The 20,963-nt window shown below is 38.6% G+C and overlaps 1 pseudogene; it reads left to right on the plus strand.

Annotated features, from left to right (window-relative positions):
- Positions 1-16,758, plus strand: part of LOC109261698 (DNA polymerase beta-like) — an 84,295-nt pseudogene extending 67,537 nt beyond the window's left edge.
- The last annotated feature ends 4,205 nt before the right edge of the window (positions 16,759-20,963 follow it).

Raw genomic sequence — 20,963 nt, forward strand, 5'->3', positions numbered from 1 at the left:
GGAAAACTTTCATAAATGTGATGCAAGATTCACCATTAAGTACGATATTAACTGTAGAGGTTTTGTAGATGTGCACTAATTCGTTGAGAACATTTTTGTAAATAAGTTTTGGAATTTGTCAAATGCTGCTGCCTTATGTTTCTTCTTTTTTTTTAAGTCCTTGATATTGTGAATACTTGATTTTCACATGTTAAACCAACCTTGCTTTTTGGTGGGAAAAATCCAACTCGGTCACCATGAATTGTCTTTAAAAAATATTTTTTATATTGCAGCACCAGGTGGCTCCGTTGGTTATGCCTCTGACTCTTGATTTCAGCTCAGGTCATGATCTCACAGTTCATGAGTTTGAGCTGTAAGCAGGGCATGGAGCCTGCTTAAGATTCCCTCTCTCCCTCTCCCTCCTCTCCCTCTCCCTCTCCCTCTCCCTCTCCCTCTCCCTCTCTCCCTCTCCCTCCCCCTCCTCTCCCTCTCCCTCCCCCTCTCCCTCCTCTCCCTCTCCCTCTCCCTCTCTCCCTCTCCTTCTCCCTCCTCTCCCTCTCCCTCTCTCCCTCTCCTTCTCCCTCCTCTCCCTCTCTCCCTCTCTCCCTCTCTCCCTCCTCTCCCTCCACTCCCTCTCCCTCTCTCCCTTTCCCTCCTCTCCCTCTCCCCCTCCCCCTCTCCCTCCTCTCCCTCCTCTCCCTCCTCTCCCTCTCCCTCTCCCTCTCCCTCTCCCTCTCCCTCTCCCTCTCCCTCTCCCTCTCCCTCTCCCTCTCCCTCTCCCTCCTCTCCCTCTCCCTCCCCCTCTCTCCCTCCCCCTCTCTCCCTCCCCCTCTCTCCCTCCCCCTCTCTCCCTCCCCCTCTCTCCCTCCCCCTCTCTCCCTCCCCCTCTCTCCCTCCTCCTCTCTCCCTCCTCTCCCTCCACTCTCTCTCCCTCTCTCTCCTCTCCCTCCCTCTCCTCCCTCTCTCCCCCCCCCCTCCCCCTCTCCCCCTCTCCCTCTCCCTCTTCCCCTTCACCACCTCTATTTTTTTTTCTAATTACATTAGGTTTGATGAAATTGTAGTTAGAATAATTGCATCTACTTTTATGAGAAAAATTTGTCTCTAGTTTTTGTTTTTTGTTTTGTTCTATGTTCTTTGTCTACTTTAGATATTGGAGTTGTGCTGATTGCAGAGAATGACTAAGGAAGTATTCTTGGCTCAATTTTCTGGAAAAGTTTGTGAAGAATTATATTTCATCCCTAAACGATTGGTAGAATTCTCCAGTAAAGCTGGTTCTGGAGTCCTAGTTATCTGTTTCTGTTTGGTAGTTTGCAGTTTGAAAGGAATTCGGAACTTTAAGATCTGTACTTTATTGGCAAAACTTTGTTCACAATATCCCCTTATTATCCTTTAAATATCTCTTGATTTTGTAGTAATTTCACACCTGTCGTTTCTGATAATGGTATTTTTTTGTGTCTTTTCTTCATTTGCTCATAGTCATGGGCTACAGGCTTATCAAATGTATTTATCTCTCAAAGAAACAGCTTTTTGTTGTATTGATTTCTCTATTGTTTTTCTGTGTTTGCTTTCTTTGATTTACACCCTGGACTTTGTTATTTCTTTCCTTCTAATTACTTTCAGTTTAATATACTCTTCTTTTTGTAGTTTTTCTTAAGGTAGAAGCTGAAAGTATAATTCAGAACATTTACTTATAGAGACTTTTTATGTATAAATTTATCTATAAATACTCCTTTATCAGTATATGATAAATTCTGTATGTTGTGTTTTAAGCTTCACTCATCTCAAAACATTTTACACTTTCTCTTCTTATTTCTTCATTGACTCATGTATTCTTTAGAAGTATATTGTTTATAACCCTTATTGGGACATTTTCTTTTTTTTTTTTAATGTTTATTTAATTTTTGAGAGAAAAAAGACAGAGAAAGAGAGAGAGAGGGAGCATGACCAGTGAAGGGGCAGAGAGAGAAGGAGACACAGGATCTGAAACAGGCTCCAGGCTCTGAGCTGTCAGCACAGAGCCCAACTTGGGCTTGAACCCATGAACTGCGAGATCATGACCTGAGCCGAAGTCAGGTGCCCAACCTACTGAGCTACCCAGGCGCCCCTGTTTTCCAGAAAACTACATTTATTTTTAATTTAATCCTGTAGTGGATAGAAAGCATACTTGAGTTGTTTTAAGTTTATTAAATTTTTTTAAATCACAAATTTGGTCCATCTTGCTAATGTACTATATGCATTTTATTTATTTATTTATTTATTTAATGTTTATTTATTTTTGAGACAGAGAGAGACAGAGCATGAATGGGGGAGGGTCAGAGAGAGGGAGACACAGAATCCGAAACAGGCTCCAGGCTGAGCTGTCAGCACAGAGCCCGACACGGGGCTCGAACTCACAGACTGCGAGATCATGACCTGAGCCGAAGTCGGCTGCTTAACTGACTGAGCCACCCAGCTATATACCTTTTAAAAGAATGTGTACTTGTGTCTGATTTTTTGTTTGTGGCATGTTCTATAAATATCAGTGAGTCCAAGCTTTTTTATAATGGTATATGCATCTTCTGTAACTTTACTGAATGTCTGTTTACACTTTGTATCAGTTATTGAGACAAGGTATAGAAATCTCTGAGCGTGTCTATGGATGCATATGTTTGTCTTTGCAGTTCAATAAGTTCTTGCCTGATGTATTTGGATGCTCTGTTATTATGTAAATAATTGCTTACAACTGTTTGTAACCCGTCAGCAAATTACATCTTTATCTTTATGAAATTACCTCCTTTACTCCTAATTCTATTCAATACTGTGCAGTCTATTGTACTTAATACTAATATCACCCAGAATTATTTCCATTACTATTAGCAGAGGGTTTTTGTTTTTCCCATCTTGTAACCTTTCAGCCAGTCTGTCTTTATTTAAAATGTGCTTTTACTAGGTAGCTTGTAGCAAGGTCTTACTTGTGTTTCAATCTATTCTGCCTTTTAACTGGGACACTTAAGCCATTTATAGCTAATGGAGTTACTGATATATTTAGGTTTCATGCTTTGTTTTTTGTTTTCTATTTTCTCCATCTGTTCTTATTTCCCTTTTCCTCTTCCTATGCATGTTTTGGGAGTATTTGAATTTTTAAAAAGTGATTCCATTTTATCTCGTTTTGACTGGTTAGGTAACTCTTATTTTAGTGACTTTTTTTTTTTTAATGACTTCTTCAAGTTTTTAGTTTTGTCTGTAACAGTCCACCTTAGGACATCATTGTTCAAATAAGGTTTTCTGCCTCCCTTCCCCTCTCCTTCAGGGACTCCAATTATACATATGTTAAGTCTCTTGAAATTTTATCATACTCACTGGCACTGCTCATTTAAAAAAAAAATCCTTTCTTTCTGTATGTATTAGTTTTTATTGCAATGTATTCAAGTTCACTAATCCTTTTTAAATTTATTTTTCCATAATATCTAACCTGCCATTAATTCCATTCAGTGTATATATTTCATTTCTAATATTGTAGTTTCATCATAGGTATTTGAGTTGGGTCTTTTAAATATGTTTTTTGTTCCTACTTAACTTTTTGAATATATGAGATATACTTGTATTAACCATTCATTGCCTTGATATCTCCTACATCTGACGTCTATATCAATTCTGGGTTTGTTGTAAATTGATTTTTGTCCTCATTATTGTTCATGTTTTCTAGCTTCTGTAAGGGCCATGTAATTTTAAGGTTTTGGTTTACCAGCCATTATGAATATCACCTTGTTGGGTGCTGAATAACACTGTATTTTTCTAATAGTCCTACCTCTTTGTTCGGATGTGCAGTTATGATGTTTAGAAATGTTTGATCCTTTCAGCCTTTGCTTTTATTATTTTATAAATGGAATCAGAGCAATATTCATGGTAGGTCACATTATTCTCCACCTACTGAAGCAAGGGCTTTTTTTCTGCATTCATTCCAGTGCCCTGTGAATCCTGAGAGTCTCTGGTATGGTTTGTGGGAACAGACCCTGTTTCTAGTTCTTCGTGAGTCTGGGACATCATTGCCTTTATTTCTTTTAGGTGATTCTACCCTTGAACTTGGGGAGTTTTCTTAGAAATGCACACTGGTCCATACTTAGCTGAATATTGTTAAAAGTTCTCTCTCTGTGAGCTTTCTTGTAGAGGTAGACTGATCTGCAAACTCCACATATCTTGATATGTGTATTAGTTTTCTATTGCTGCTATACTAAAGTACTACAATGCAAACTTATTATTGTATATAACTTAAAACACACACATTTGTTTATTGCATTATATTTATTTAGGTCAGATGTATGGCCCAGGTTCCACTGGAATTCAAGGTCAGGAATTCAAGGCTGCATTCCTTTATGGAGGCTCTAGGGAGAATCACTTCCCTTGTGTTTTCCAGCCCACATGCCTCTGTTCATGCCTCTCTTCTGTCATCTGCAAAGTCAGTGATAGCAAATTGAGACTTCCTGCTGCCCTCTCTGGGGGTCTCTTTCTCTGTTTGCAACTGGAAAAATCTGTCTATTGTTAAGGACTGGGCACACTCAAATAATTCAGAATAATCTCCCCTCTCAAGATCTTTAGTTTTACTCAAATCTACAAAGTCTGCTTTGTCATGTAAAGTAAAATATCCACAGGTTCCAGGGATTAGAGAGGGATGTCTTGAGAAGGATATTATTTCTCTGGCAGAGTAGATCTGGCTTCCAACTTGGTTTCTTGTCCTCATGGCGTCTGCTGTACTCTGACCAGGCTGCCGTTCCTGTGGCTGGTGATTCTCTCAAGGCAGTCCTCTGGGGCACTTGTAGGGCTCACTTCATTTATTTCTGGCCTCTCAGGGATTTCAGTTATTCATTGTTTGATTCCAGTGTCTTGAAAAAAAAAATGTCACTTTTTATATTTTGTTCATTGATTGATTGTTTTAGATGGGGGGATGAGTCTGGTCCTGATTACTCCATGTTATTTGGAAGTGAAGTTCCAGGACATGGATGAGGCAAGGTTATAGCATAATATTGTCTTGGTAGGTTAACCCTTTATCATTAATATACATACCTTTTTTTCCCCTCTAGAAATTCTCCTTGTCTTGGAGTCAACTATAACATCTACTTAGATGTTGGTTAGTCACTAGGATTTGCAAGTTATATCTTTGTTTCCTTTTCTCTGCTTCCAAACTTGTCTCGATATTTAAGGTATGTCTCTTATAACACCATTTCGTGGATCTCGAATGTCGTTGGTACTGCTGCTATCTTGAAAATATCCCAGTAATCTTAGCCTTTAATTAGATTATTTAATCAATTGACATTTAATGAAATTACTGATAATGTTTAGGTAGATATTTCTATTTGAAAAATTATATTCCTATATATTATTTTCCTATTTGTGTCCGTTTAAGTCTCCATCTTTTTATCTTTTCCTTTTTTTTTTTAATGTTTATTTATTTCCAAGGCAGAGAGAGACAGAGCATGAGTGGGGGAGGGGCAGAGAGAGAGGGAGACAGAATCTGAAGCAGGCTCCAGGCTCCGAGCTGTCAGCACAGAGCCTGACACGGGGCTCGAACTCATGAGCTGTGAGATCATGACCTGGGCCGAAGTCAGATGCTTAACTGACTGAGCCACCCAGGTGCCCCTGTCTTTTCCTTTTTTATTTTAGAATGAGAAAAAGCATGCAAGCAGGGAGGGGTCAGAGGGAAATAGAGAGAGAATCTTAAAAAGGCTCCACAGTCAGCGCAGAGCCTAATGTGGGCTTGATCCCATGACCCTGGGATCATGACCTGATCCAATATCAAGAGTCAGTCAATCAACTGACTGAGCCACCCTGGTGCCCCTAAAACCCATTTATATTTCTTTTTTGCTTCTCTGGGATTTAGCATCTTTTATACTCAATTCAGGTATCTGTATATTTCCTGAACAGGTATATCGATGTGTTGTTTTTTGTTATATGTATCAGTAGCTTATTATTTTATTACTGTATTTTTTTGAATATTCTGAATTTGTCTTTGTTACTTTGGATTTTATTTTTATTCTTTTTTGAGAGAGCATAAGCAGGTAAGCGAGCAGGGGAAGAGAGAATCTCAAGCAGGCTCCACACTAAGCGTGATGCCTGACATGAGGCTCTATCCCACACCTCCAGGATCATGACCTAAGTCAAAATCAAGAGTCAAACACTCAGCCAACTGAGCCACCCAGGTGCCCCGTTACTTTTTTTTTGTTTTAAAGTTTATTTATTTTGAGAGAGAGAGAGAGAGAGAGAGAGAGAGAAAGCAAGCAGTGGAGGGGCAGAGAGAGAGGGGGAGAGAGAATCCCAAGCAGGCTACACACTCAGGATGCAGAGCTCAGTCTCACAACCATCAGATCATGACCTGAGCCAAAATCAGGAGTCGGATACTTAACCAGCTGAGCCACCCAGGCACCCCTGCCCATTACTTTGTTGATGGAAATACAGATTATTTCATTTTGTGGCTATTTTAAACTGTTGTGAAGATACTGGGTGTGTGTGTGTGTGTGTGTGTGTGTGTGTGTGTGTGTGTGTACCTATTTTCTTTAGAAATACAGCTAAGATTCAAACTGATGGATACTTGGCCACATATGGTTAACTTTATTGGAAACTGCTAAAGAATTGTCAACCCCAGTTCTCCTATTTACCTGTCTTCCAGGAATTTGTGAAAGTTCCATCGAATCTCATCATTTACAAAACTTGGCATTTTCTTTCTTTTCAGAGTAAATTCCTATAAGTGTACAGTCATCTTCTATTTTGGTTTTAATGACAGAAATAATATTTTCATATGCTTTATTGATCATTTGGATATATAATTTGTTAAATGCTTATTTAAGTCTTTTGTCTAATTTTGATGATTTCTTTACATTTTTCCTGTTGATATGTACAAGTGCTTTCACAAGTTTAGACAGAAATCTTTTGCTGCATATATGTGCATTGAAAGTATTATTCCCAGTCTGTTCCTTGCCTTTTAATTTTCTTCATATTGGCTGTAGCTTCCTGAAATTTTTAATTCTGATGAAATACACACACACACACACACACACACACACACACACACACGTATATATATATATACCTATGTGTATATGTATATGTACATATTCTTTTATGTTTGTTGTGTACACAAATATATATGTGACTTACCAGAAAATTTTAATTCTGATGATATATATATCATAAAATATATATAAAATATGTGTATATAAACTATATTTTATGCATATTGTATTCTGGGTCTTTCCAGAGAAGTCTTTGCTAACTCCAAGGTGATGAAAAAATACTAAAATAAATACTGAAATGAATACTAAAATATAATTTTAGCCTTTACACGTAGGCCTATAATCCATATCCAACATTTTAGTGAAAAAAAGGGACAAAATAGTAACTTTTTAGTGGTAAAAGTAGATTCAAAATTATTTTGTATACAGATATCTAGTTTTTTAGCACCATTTATGGAAAAGAATTTATCAAATAGTATGGATAGCTTTGACAAAATCTATATTACTATCTGTGCTTCTATTTATGAGTTATTTATTTCTGTGCTATTACTCTGCCTGTCTATCATTGCAGCAATATCGCCGTATTGATTACTGAGGTTTTAGAGTAAATCTCAAACTTAAATAGAGCTTACCTTGGAAATTCTTATTTGTTTCTATAAGTTTGTTTCTTTACATTTGTTGATATCCACAACTCTCCAGTGTCCTTATAAACAGGATTTTTAGTTGATGTATATTATTGTTATGATAGAAGCATATATCTTAAGCAGAAGGGGAATTTACCTGAGTATTTTTAATTATTTTAATGTTTATTTATTTTTGAGAGAGAGAGACAGAGCGCAAGAGGGAGGGGCAACGAAGGAGGGAGATACAGAATCTGAAGCAGGTTCCTGGCTCTGAGCTGTCAGCACAGAGCCCGACCCGGGGCTCAAATCCACGAACTGTGAGATCATGACCTGCCGAAGTTGAACACTTAAGTGACTGAGCCACCCAGGAGTGCCCCTAGTTGAGTATTTTTTGAACAGTGCCCAGAAATGCAAACTATTAATAAAAGGCTGGTTAAAATTCAGTTATATTAATAAGGACTTATTTCATCGAAGGATATTGTATAAAGTGAGTGAGAATATAAACTCATCTAATGAGGTTCTTCTGCACATGAACACCAAGAGATGTGGATTTGATAGCTTGTACTGGCATTATTTATTTATTCTTTAAATATTTATTTTATTTTTGGGACAGTGCAGGAGAGGGAGGGGCAGAGAGAGAAGGACAGAGGATCTAAAGGGAACCCCATGCCAACAGGCTGACAGCATCCAGCCCAACATGGAGCTCGAACGCTCAAACCGCAAGATCATGACCTGAACTGAAGTCACACGCTCAACTAACAGAGCCACCCAGGTGCTCCTGTAGCGTCATTTTTTAAAAACACAGTAATTATAATCTGTCCAGATATTATTTATAGGGACTAAAAAATCAGTGTCGGCATACTGATACAATGGAATGAAATTCAGCATTAAAAATGTACCTTGTCCAACTAAATCAACAAAGATAAATCTTTTTAGGTTTCTTGTTTATTTACTTATTTATTTTTGAGACAGAGCAAGAGGGGGGAGAGGCAGAGAGAGAAGGAAAGAGAGAATCCCAAGCAGACTCTGCACTGTCAGCATGGAGCCTGATGCAGGGCTGGAATTCACGAACCTTGAGTTCATCACCTGAGCCGAAATCAAGAGTTCGATGCTTTTTAAAAAATTTGTGTGTGTGTGTGTTTATTTACTGTTGACAGAGAGACAGAGCACGAGCCAGGGAGGGGCAGAGATAGAGGGAGACACAGAATCTGAAGCAGGCTCCAGGCTCCGAGCTGTCAGCACAGAGCCTCACATAGGGCTCGAACCCACAGACCGCGAGATCATGACCTGAGCTGAAGTGATACGCTCAACCAACTAAGCCACCCAGGTGCCCCAAGAGTTCGATTCTTTTTTTTTTTTTTTTTTTAATTTTTTTTTAAGTTTATTCATTTTTGAGACAGAGAGAGACAGACAGAGACAGAGCATGAACGGGGGTCAGAGTGAGAGGGAGACACAGAATCAGAAGCAGGCTCCAGGCTCTGAGCCATCAGCCCAGAGCCCGACACGGGGTTAGAACTCACGGACCGCAAGATCGTGACCTGAGCTGAAGTGGAACGCTTAACCGACTGAGCCACCCCGGCGCCCCTAAGAGTCCGATTCTTAACCAACTGAGTTACGTAGATGCCCCAACATAGATAAATCTTAAAATATGATCCTATGTAAAATTAAAGGTTCATGGAAATATTATATCTATATGTTACTGTTACTGCATTTGAAAATGTTAAAACCACTCAAAGCTATATGCAAAGGTCATGAGCAAGGCATGTATGGATAGATAATTAATATTTATATAAAAATTTAAGTTCCAGCATTAATAAAGGAATTTAAATTTCAGCCACATAGTATCTTCATTGATAAAACTAGGAAGTATTTAATATGTCTGTTCAATATACAGAATATCATTAGGGTGAAAGAGATATAATGTTCATAGTGTATTAGTTCAGGGATAATTTGATGAAGACTTGCAAGAATAATTTGGCAATAACTATAAACCCACTTTCAATAAAAAATATGCTTTACCTTTTCTTGAAATTTTTTTCTTAAGGATTTATCTTAAATACCATTCAGAGATATGGAAATGTGTTTACAAACAAGAAACTATACTGTACTTATATAAAATGACAATAAGTTTTAGTTCATCAATTTGGCAAACAGAATGTAATAGTGCCAATGTTAAAATAAAAAATGATTCACTATAACAGAAAATGTTGATTGATACTACTTCAGAAAATTCTTAAGATTCAAAGATTTAAAGTTCTCTCAACATCTGCTTTTATTTTCTTTTCTAAAGAGCTGTTCCCACCTGAGAGCTGGTAATTTTTTATACAGTTATGAGGAAAAGTCCTGTAATCATCCCTGTACAATTAGTTTCTGAGCATATGCTCTAATCCTCTTAGGTACATGTGGAAAAATAGAATTCTGTGGTCATGGGGTACACATATGTTTAACTTCATCAAAAGGTGCTGAACAACTGACCATCCCTGTGAGAATGGATATCCAAATTGTGTTATATTTAGCAAATAAGCAATTCAACAAAAGAAAAGGATATGGCCACTTCATGGATTAATTTCAAAAACATGTTGGACAAAAGACATCTTAAATAGGGTGGTGGTTACACAGGTATATATTGGTGAAAACTCATTGAGCTGTATGCTTTTGCAAGAAAAAAAAGAAAAAAGAAGGTAAGGAAGGGAGTGATGGAAAGGGAATGGGGAAGGGAAAAGGGAAGGAAAGGAAGAAAAAATGCATAATGTCCACCCTATTTGACTTGCTTGCTTTGGAATCAATATTAAAATCACAACTCTAGGGGCACCTGTGTGGCTCAGTCAGTTAAGCATCTGATTTCAGCTCAGGTCATGATCTCACGGTTCATGTGAGCCCTGTGTAGGGCTCTGTGCTGACAACTGAGAGCCTCTTTGGGAACTTCATTGGGATTCTGTGTCTCCCTCTCTCTCTGCCCCTCCCCTGCTAGCATTCTGATGGTATGTGTGTGTGCGTCTCTCTCTCTTTCTCTCAAAGATAAGTAAATAAATAAATAAACATTTAAAATAAATAAAATCACAACTCTTCCCACCTTCTATACATTTTATTTTCTCACATTGTTAATATCAATTTAAAATAATAACATTGTATAAATACATTTAGACAGCATGCATTTTTGAAACACTTTTTAAGTGATAAAGGTAAATAGGTAGATAGATTGTTTAAGTAACATCTAGACAAGTGATATTACCAGGGTCATTGCTGTGCTGTGGTATCTTGAGTGGTTTTTGCTGCTTCTTGGAGTTTTTCTGTATTATATAAATTGCCTGGAAAAATATCGATTTGGAAACTGTGAGAGGATGGTGAGGTCAATATATATTTAAGTTGAAAAGATTGAGTTGGCAACATTATTACATTCAACTTAAAAATCATAGCATAAAAACTAAGAAGCAATGATTATGTGTTTATTCTCTTTTGTAATATCTAAGTAAAAGTTTGGAAAAACATAGTCTGGAGTGGCTAATGATCTCTTTGCTGTCCTATAACAGATCTAAAATTGCAGTTATTAGGGACTCATTCTTCTAGGATAAAAACAGACCTGGGAAGTATCTCAAACAATTTTATTGTGAGTCCTAGCAATGTAAGATAGTTGCATACACGGTGACATAAAGACACTGGAGAGAAGTCATTTTATAGTGTCATCTCCCTGGTACCTACTCCTCTTGACCTGCCCTACCCATTCGGGGAGTGATTTATCAACATATTAGAATGAAAACAACAACAACAACAAGAACCTTGGTCTCATTTTCTGTCAGCACACATGTAAAAAACATTCTTTTTCAGTTTCCGTCCACTGTTTCTAATTACCCTGCCTGCCTTTTTCTCCGAGGAAAGTTGGGGGGAGAGAAGTGGAGAATGCCTCAGGTTGTGGTAAAGAAAGAACTAAATAGCTCCCAGATAAAATTTCATGAATTCAGTAGCACTGTGGGATCTATGTAAGATATCGTTTAGATTGTCACATCTGATGTTGAACGTAAAAACAAAACTATTATTCTGATTCAGAGAACATACTTAATTATGAAGTAATACCTGCGTGGCAAAATAAAAGGTAACGATACCAGTTTCTTTCACCTCCTCCAGCAATTACAGGAATTGTTTTCAACCCGTCTTGAGGAGAGTAGTTCTGGAAATAATTAAAATGAGCTGGGATAGAATAAAAGTGGTAGGCAACATGTATCTAAATGAGCGAAACTTGTGAGTCCGTTATTTTTAACGTTTATCGGTGATAAGGGAAATGTATTGTGTATATTGTAATCTATTTCGCAGTTTACTTACATGAATTGGGATCGGGAAGGTGGCATTGTTGGCTACAAAAACCAGCTGCAGCAGGCTTTCGTGGAAAGGAAACTATACTGAGGGAATAGGCCACGTTTCTACGAGCTCAATAAATGCTTACAGTTCATTATGGTGCCATCACGTAAGGTAGCCTCAGAGCGTTCATACAGCATCGAAAAGTGCCTAGCACTCTCCGTAGACACTAGACGTACCTGGCTCGATAAAATTTAAGAGCTGCAATATCAGAAGCAGAGCTCAGTACCTCAGAGTTTTATAAAAGCACTGTCGTCATCATCGCTGAGGCTTAAATTGAGAACTCAACAGTGTAGATCTATTGCTTTCTTTGGAACATCATATAACCTTGTATGAGAACATTCGAAAATTGCAGGAGTAAATGTTAGAAAACCTGGTCTTGTAGCGACGATGGCTGAGAAGAAATGTGACAGTTTAAAGAGATGCTGCTGGCTGGATCACAGAGTCTTAGAGATAAATGTGTTCATGCGTTTCCTAAGGAGATTTTTCATTTGTTAAAGGATGCTCCCTTTAAATAGGTTGGCCTCATAGCAAAGGCTCCTCTTGCTCTTTTTAAGATACTGGCCTTTCCCCTCTCCTGGTTTTCTATTACAGTGTAGAAGGTAAAGTTTCGATGACCCCTTTTATTATTTCCAAGAACAACTATTTGAGCAACATCTAAGTGCGAATCACTGAAATATAGTCTTAAATCCAAGGGAATAAGCCTTCAGAACTGTTGAAGGAAGGGTATATTCCAAGTTATGAACCATGGATAATCAGAATTCCAAAAGAAAGAGATAATAATCTTCCTCTTTTTCATACTTGAATCTGCTTAGCATGCTGGGGGAATGATACAGACACCTGAGGGGCTGGAGACTATAATTTGACATAGGAATTGTAGGAAAAGAGGATAAAAGCTGGGCTATAACTGCAAAATGAGTGAAATATCAGGCCCATTATTCTGCAAATAGTGGAGAAGTATCATTATTTTTAAGCAAGTAGTAGAATTTCCAAATATATGTTATTTTTAGAAAGACAATTTAGAATAGAAATTGAGTTTTAAAAAAAAGGAAATAAAAAATATTCGGGAATATATTGCAATAATCCAGGAATTAAATATAGATTGTCATGAGTAGGAGTAGGAAAACGAGAAATAGACTAGATTTGAAAACCATTATAGAGATAGACACATTAGAGACTGCTATTCTCTTGAATTAGGGGTGACAGAAGGCATGATAAAAGTTGATCCTGCGATTTTTGAGCGAATGCATAGATGGTGATGCCATTGCACTGTGTACAGAATACAGAAGGATGTGATGGGGTTTGAGAGAAAGAACAAATTTAATTTTGGACTTGTTCCTTGAAGTCATTTACAGTATTATATGCTATTTGTATTAACTATCATAGAATTATGGAATATTTAATATTTAGAAAGAATGAGACTGTGTATTGTATTTACTTCTGCAAGTTCTATAGATTGAAGATATAACTCTGGGTGTCATTTGAATAGAGAATTTGTTGGAGACATAAACGGATGGCATTATAAAGTGGGAGAGCAGAGAATTATGAGCCACTCTGGCTGAGTGCTGAGCCCTGCAGAATGCCCCTATGGAAGGGGAGGGCGTGTGGGAGAGACAGACGATGGAAAAGAGATCAGTCAGGTGGGAGGTGGAGCTAAATCATTTCCTGAAAGTGAAGCCAGAAAGTTTTAAGAAGGAAGCCCAGGAAACAGCAGAGACGTTTTCTGAGAGGTCACATAGGAGAGGGCTTGAGAGTAGATCTTTGGGGGAGAGATCTAGGAAACGCCCGTAACACTGAAATCCAGGTTTCAGTGCAGTAGTGTGGCAGAATTCAGGTTGTATTAGATGAAGCTGAAAAAGTGAGAGGAGAGAATGCCAATTATTCTTTTACTGAATTTGATGGTAAAAACAAGCAAGATAACTTGTCATAACTTTTGGAGAGACAGACAGGGTCCAAAGATATCTGAAAGTCAAAGGAAAGTAATCGTGAGAGATAAAGACTAAAGAGACAAGTGAGAAAGTCAGTAATGAAGTAACAGAAGATCTGGTTGAAGCAACAGAATCAGGGTAGCGTTGGAAATAAAACTGTCGAGAACGTCCGGAGTTGGAGTCCATTTTCCCACACCATGGTTCGAGAAGGGGGATCAGAACTGGGGTTCCAAGCAGAGCAGTCTCATCTCTGCATCTGCCTTTCACTGTGACTGTAGGACCTAGACCTAGCATGTGGTATGACTCCTTTATGTTTGCAAACACATCCGAACATTATAAATCCTGCAGGCAGAATGAGAACTTTCCACCCTTCCATTTAGGGATTTGGTACTTTCATTAAACACCGAGCAATTTCAATGCCCAGGCATCTGCACAGAGACTTTCCTTGTGGAGAAACTCTCAGAGTGCTTCTCAAACTTTTGATACATAGAATTAATGTGCAGGTTTATGAATAGAACTACTAAATATTCCTTACTCTGTGAGAGACTTAAAAGGTTTTAAGGGGTAATGATTAATACACATGAGTGTCAGATTTGCTGACTTGTAGAATCTAGCACAGGTAGCGTGCAATGCTACCATAAATATACCGAACTAGGGCACGTTGTCGGGAGAAATAAGGGAAACAACATAGACCTTCATCACAGGCTAGGGACAAAAAAGAATCATCAGTGGGAGAAGTTCGGGGTTTCTTGAAGATGTTGGTCAACTGAAGGTCCATCCTATTTTGCCAGGATTAACGACTCCCCAGTGTGGTTCCAACAGCAAGGCTCCCATTCTTTTGCAGTTGCTTATTCTCATGTTCTATTTCCTGTTCTCTCCAATTATTATTATTCTTAACTAACTCCAGCCACTCTGGTCTTCCTTTATGTAGAACATGCCAAAACCATTCTTCCCTCTGGAGCCTCAACATTAGTTGTCCCCTCAGATTTGTGCATAATTTGGGTCTTTAAATATTAAAATTTTAAGCATGCGTTTACATATTAAATCCTCAAAATTCAAGAAACTCCACAGACTTCATCATCATATTTCTATGTTTTCTATCTTCTTAATTGAATGAAGACCTGTTATACAGTTTTAAATTCAGTTGTCTTTTTTTGTCTCATCCTAGGAAAGACAAAGCCTTATATAGGAAAGACAAAAGTTTGTCATATATCCTCACTACCCAAACCACTGCATAAATAGATGGGTATGTAATATACTATTTATCACATAGTGTACATTATACTGTGCATAAATCTGAAATGCATAACACGTACAGTATACGACCACAAGAAAAAAAGTCCCACTTATAAAACATACTGCACAATTTTACATGGGTTCTAGGAATTAAGAATATGAATACAGGGGTGCCTTGGTGGCTGCATAGGTTAAGTGTATGACTTCAGCTCAGGTCACAATCTCACCGCTTGCGAGTTCAAGCCCCACATCAGGCTCTGTGCAGACAGTTCCGAGCCTGGAACCTGCTTCAGATTCTGTGTCTCCCTCTCTCTCTGCCCCTCCCCCGCTCATGCTCGCTCGCTCGCTCTCTCTCTCTCTCTCTCAAATGAATAAACATTAAAAAAAACGTTTTTAATAAAAAATAAATAAAATAGTGGAGCATAGCGGTGCCTGGGTGGCTCAGTCGGTTGAGTGTCTGACTTCGGCTCAGGTCATGATCTCACGGTTTGTGAGTTCGAGCCCTGCATCGGGCTCTGTGCTGACAGCTCAGAGCCTGGAGCCTGTTTCCGATTCTGTGTCTCCCTCTCTCTCTGCCGCTCCCCTGCTCGCTCTCTCTCTCTCTCTCTCTCACTCTCTCTCTCTCTCTGAAAAATAAACATTTTAAAAAATTTAAAAAAAATATGAGTAGAAAGCCTATGGATCAACTCATCATCAATTCAGTGCCTGGGGATGAAATAGGAAAGGACATTTGCAGTTAGAGGTTAAAAACATCACCTTGGATCAAGTTTGCTAAGCTAGGAGGATCCTGAGCTCACTCACCTCTTGCCATGAACATATCAAAAATACAAGTCCATGGGAAGCAGCTGTCTTTGAGAACAACCTGAAGACTAGCAGAAAAGGTCATCCACAACTAAAGGTGTAAAGAAAAAGCCAGATCATATGGAACGTGGGGCAGGAATATGTTCTTGTCAGGACCCACACCACACCCCCAGCTTGGTGACTCACAACCAGGAGGAGTGTTGCTACCGCACAGGTCCTCCCTGAGACCCCACACTGGACACCACTGCCCTGAGGACTTGCACTGGGAAGACAAATCCTCACGATACGTAGTTTTGAAGACCAGTGGCCTTAACTCCAGGAGAGCCAGAGAGATATAGGAAACCAGGACTCCACTCTGAAAGAGCTTACACACAAACTCACTGCTCCAAAATTCAGCCCAGCGGCAGACATTTGAAAAGTGTCTGGCCTGTATGTGAAGGTTATTTATTGATTCCCTTTTGGGCCTGTGCCAGAGAGGCAATGATTTGTTAGAACTTTCTCTGGGAAGGGAAGAGATGGTGGGCACCAATTTTTCTTTTTTTACTCATTTTCTCCCTCATTGTCCCAGCTTTGGATGGTGTCCCAGCTTTGGATGGTGTCATGGTACTCCTCATCTACCTGGGTAACACCACCAGTCCGACCCTGGTGTCCCTCTGCAGACCCGCTCCAGCCAACCAGCACACCCTCGTAGGCACCCCTTCAGTGTTGCTCCTGGATTGCCACAGTTGGCATACAGCTTTGGTTAGAGCCAGAGTTCCCCCAGAGTGGCTTTGCCTGGCAGGCAACCTCAGTCTGGACCATCACCCCACAAAGGGGCTCCTCGAGGAAGGCCAGCCCTGCCCACCAATATGCCTGTAGCACTGATGGCCTCTCAGGAGCAGGAGGGCCCATGCAGCCCACAGGGGACACCCCTGAGTGCTTGGCTCTGATGACCAAAGGGATTGGGTGTCTAGGCCCCACAAGACACCTGCTACATAAAGCCACTCCTTCAAGACTAGGAGATGTAGTTGGCCTACCTAATACATGGAAACAAACACAGAGAATCAGGCAAAATGAAAAGACAGAGGAATATGATTCAAACAAAAGAAGACAAAACCTCTTAAAAATAACTAGGCAAAACAGAGGTAAACAATCTACCTGATAATGAGTTCAAAGTAATGTCATAAAGATGTTCCCTGAACTTGGGAGAAGAATGGATGAGCAAAGTGAGAATTTCAACAAATAGATAAAAAGTATAAGAAAGTACCAATGAGAGCTGAGGAATACAATAACTAAAATGAAAAATACACTAGAGGAAATCAGCAGATTAGATGATACAGAAGAGTGAAAGAATCTGGACGACAGGGTAGTGGAAATCACCCAAGCTCAACAGAAAAAATAATTTTTGGAAATAAGAATAGAATGGTTTACGGGACCTGTAGGATAACAAGAGCACTGACATTTACATTAAAGAGGTCACAGAATGAGAAGAGGGACAGAAAACCACAAGACTCCAAATAAAGCCATCTTGTGAAAAAACAAAACTGAAGGTACCCCACTCCCTGATTTCAAACTATATGTCGCTGTCCAGTTTTCCCAGCGCCATTTACTGAAGTGACTTTTTTTTCCCCATTGGATATTCTCTCCTGCTTTGTTGAAGATTAGTTGGGCATACATTTGTGGGTGTGTTTCTGGGTTCTCTATTCTGTTCCATTGATCTGTGTGTTCCATTGATCTGTTTTTGTGCCAGTACCATACTGTAATGGTAATTACAGCTTTGTAATGTAGATTAAAGTCTGGAATTGTGATGGCTCCAGCTTTGGTTTTCTTTTTCAGGATTGTTTTGGCTATCGTTAATAATCAAAACTGTAAGTTATGGATACAAAAACAGATCAATAGAACAGGATAGAGACCCTGGAAATAAGCCCATATTTATATGATCAATAAATCTATGACATAGAAGGTGAGGATATGAACAGGGAGAAGACCATCTATTTAATAAGTGATTGTTGGGAATTCTGGACAGCTACATGCAAAAGTACAAAACTAGACCACTTTCTTACACCATACACAAAAATAAAGTCAACGTGGATTAAAGACTTAAGATCTGAAACCATAAAAACTCCTAAAAGAAAATACAGATAATAAATCGATTATATCAGTCTCAGAAATATTTTTGGGGTCTATTTCCTCAGGCAAGGGTGACAAAATAAAAAAATGAGACCACATCAAACTAAAACTCATGTTGCAGTGAAATAAACCATCAACCAAATGAAACAGCAGCCCACTGAATGGGAGAAAATATTTGCTAATAATATATCCAATACAGGGTTAACATCCAAAATGTAGGAAGATCTCATACAACTTGGTAACGAAAGAACAAAAAACGAAAACAAAAAACATGTAATGTAATTAAAATATTGGCAGAGGACCTGACTAGGCATTTTTTCTAAATACCCAGATGACCAACAGACAGATGAAAAGATGTTCAGTCATAAGGAAAAACAATATGAAACCAAATACAAATTGAAACCACGATGAGATATCATCTCACACGAGGGAAACCTCATACACAGTTGGTGGGAATGTAAATCGGTGCAACCACTGTGGAAAACAGTATAGAGGCTCCTCAGAAAACTAAAAATAAAACTATCATATAGTCCAGAAAATCTTTTTCTGAGTATTTGAACAAAAAGGAAACACTGATTTGAAAAGGCATATCCACCCCTATTTTTAATGCAGCATTAATTATAATAGCAAAACTTTGGAAACAACTTAAGTGTCTGTTGATAGATGAATAGACGTAGAAGGTGTGGTATATGTGTACATACATACACGCACACACAAGCGTATGTGTGTGCGTATATATATACACACGCACACAATGCCATATTACTCAACCATAAATGGAAATGAAATGAAATCTCATTATTTGTGACAACATGGATGGACCTACGTGGTATTATGCTTATTGAAATAGCCGGAGAACGACAGATATCATTTCATTTATATTTGGAATCTAAAAACAAACAAAAACCAAATGAACAAACAAAACAGAAACAGACATATATACAGAGGACAAATTGTTGGCTGCCAAGGAGGAGGAATTTGGGTCAATAGGCAATGTAGGTGAAGGGGATCAAGAGGTACAGTCCTTCAGCTGTAAAAAGTAATAATAATAATCCACGGGGATATGAAGTGTAGCCTTGAGAAAGTAGTCAATAATACTGTAATAACTTTATATGGTGACAAATATTAACTAGACTTACGGTGATGGTTGTTTTGCAGTGTATATAAATGCTGAATCATTATGTTATACACCTGAAATGAGTATAATACTGCATTCAACTATTCTTCAATTTAAAAAATGCACCTCTAAATTGTAAAAAAAAAATGTAATATGAAATCTTAAGTATTCATGTGAGGAGTATTGTATTTATAAACATTTTTCCAACCGACTGGTAGGTTGGTACCTTTGTCTGTACATGATATTGATGGATTCTGGGGTTACAGCCCAGAGTCCTGACAACTCATTCTTTCAGGTAAGAAAATAGAACACATATCTGATAAAGCAATCTGAGACTAAGCAAATGTGAATTTGATATACCAGAAACTTTATGCTTTATCACACCTAAGTATTTGTTCAATTTTCATAAGGGATAAGCATTTTGCCAAAAACAGGAGATGAAATAGTATCCGTAGAGATGTTTCTTCCTTTTAAGTGTCACACACCCCATTTTATTCTGTTACATTTAATCACAGTCTTCATATCTACACTATGGAAAAAGTGATAAAGTGAGAGCTAGGTCAGCTATTGTACAATTTTATCATCATAGCTCCTGCATTTAAATTTGATAGGGCATTTTCAAAATGGCACTTTGTAAAGCATAATGTAAAGACACTTCAGTTATAAAATACGATGATATATCATCCACCTTGTGCTGAGGTATTCTTGTTTTTATTATTTATTGTGTATATTATATATGATGACAAATATGTACAGTTTAAATAAGATTTATAAAGCAAATAGTCATGTAACCAGCAGTCCAAGCAAGAAATAGAACAATGTAAGCACCCCAGTAGCCTGTCCTGCAAGATGCCTCTTTGACATTTTCTGTTTCTTTACTGGAGTTAAATACTATTTTGATTTTTGGCGTCGCTTCCTTGATTTTTTGGAGAGTTTCAAGCCTTTGTATATGTTCTTTTCTGTATTGTTTATTTTGTTTATTTTGAGAGAGAGAAATAGGGCATGAGCCAAAGAGGAAGAGAGAGAGAGAGAGAGAGAGAGAGCGAGAGCGAGCCTGTCAGCACAGAGCCTGACATGGGGCTCAATCCCATGAACCGCGAAATCATGACCTTAGCCGAAATCAAGAGACTGACAGCCAGTATTCTTAAATAATATAATTTAATGTAACAGCTTTTGGAACTTTATGTAAACGGAAAATTTATTTTTGTCTTTTTTTTTTTTATATAAGAATTTATATTTTGGGGGCACCTGGGTGGCTCAGTCAGTTAAGTATTCAACTTCCACTCAGGTCATGATCTCCCAGTTCATGAGTTCAAGCCCTGTGTGGGGCTCTGCGCTGGCATCTCAGAGCTTGGAGCCTGCCGTCAGATTCTGTGTCTCCCTCCTTCTCTCTCTCCCCCTCCCCAACTCATGGTCTATCTGTGTCTCTCAAAAATAAATGTTCAAAAAATTAAAAAAAGAATTTATATTAATTTTTTAATGTTTATTTAATTTTGAGAGAGAGAGAGAGAGAGCGTGAGCAGGGGAGGGGCAGAGAGAGAGGGAGACACAGAATCCAAAGCAGGCTCCAAGCTCTGTGTTGTCAGCACAGAACCCAGGCAGGGCTCGAACTCATGAGCCCGTGAGATCATGACCTGAGCCAGAGTCAGTCGCTCAACCTATTGAGCCACCCAGGTACCTCAGAAGTCATATTTTTATAACAATTTTAGGTTCTTAGCAAATAAAAAGGAAGGTCTAAAGATTCCCCATATACTCTCTGCCCCCATGAACGCATAGCCTCCTTCATTATGAATTTCCCCCACCAGAGGGGAATATTTGTTAGAGTTGACAAACCTAC

Source organism: Panthera pardus, unplaced genomic scaffold (genome assembly GCF_024362965.1).
Source record: "Panthera pardus isolate Hobbes unplaced genomic scaffold, ASM2436296v1 HiC_scaffold_6, whole genome shotgun sequence".
In the NCBI taxonomy this organism is placed as follows: domain Eukaryota; kingdom Metazoa; phylum Chordata; class Mammalia; order Carnivora; family Felidae; genus Panthera; species Panthera pardus.